Source organism: Nestor notabilis, unplaced genomic scaffold (genome assembly GCF_000696875.1).
Source record: "Nestor notabilis isolate BGI_N333 unplaced genomic scaffold, ASM69687v1 scaffold21821, whole genome shotgun sequence".
NCBI classification, from domain to species: Eukaryota; Metazoa; Chordata; class Aves; order Psittaciformes; family Psittacidae; genus Nestor; species Nestor notabilis.
In genome coordinates, this window is record NW_009915540.1 from 10342 (window position 1) to 11009 (window position 668).

At 51.8% G+C, this 668-nt stretch overlaps 1 protein-coding gene across 1 annotated transcript in view; it reads left to right on the forward strand.

Annotated features, from left to right (window-relative positions):
- Positions 1 to 668, forward strand: part of PRPSAP1 (phosphoribosyl pyrophosphate synthetase-associated protein 1) — a 25409-nt gene that overhangs the window by 10180 nt on the left and 14561 nt on the right. The gene's annotated exons all lie outside the window — the stretch shown is intronic.

Sequence of the window (668 nt, forward strand, 5' to 3'; positions counted from 1 at the left end):
TGAACCCAGGACAACAGTACTCCAAGTGGGGTCTCACAAGAGCAGAGTAGAGGGGCAGGATCACCTCCTTTGACCTGATGGTCACGCTTCTTTTGATACAGCCCAGGATACAGTTGGCTTTCTGGGCTGCAAGCGCACACTTGATATATCATCTTGATATATGTAGTAAGTGTCTCTTTTTGGGTGCTGGGCTAAATAAAACACAGGGATATTGGCTCACAGAGCTCAGTGGCTGAGAGTCATTTACTGTTTCAAGACCTCAGTTACCTTATTTGCAGGAGACTACAATCAGAGGGCTGATAGAGAGCAGAAGGGATGAAAACAGTGCTGGCTCCATGTGAGGGTTTATGGAGCAAGTCCAGAGGAGGCCATGAGGATGATCAGGGGCTGGAGCACCTCCTTTATGGAGACAGGCTGAGAACATTGGGGCTGTTCGGCCTGGAAAAGAGAAGCTGCGTGGAGACCTCAGAACAGCTTCCGGTGTCTGAAGGGGGCTACAAGGATGCTGGAGAGGGACTCTTCATCAGGGACTGTAGTGATAGGACAAGGGGTGATGGGTTCAAGCTGAAGCAGGGGAAGTTCAGGTTAGATCTAAGGCAGAAGCTCTTCCCTGTGAGGGTGCTGAGGCGCTGGCAAAGGGTGCCCAGAGAAGACCTGCCCGCCCCACC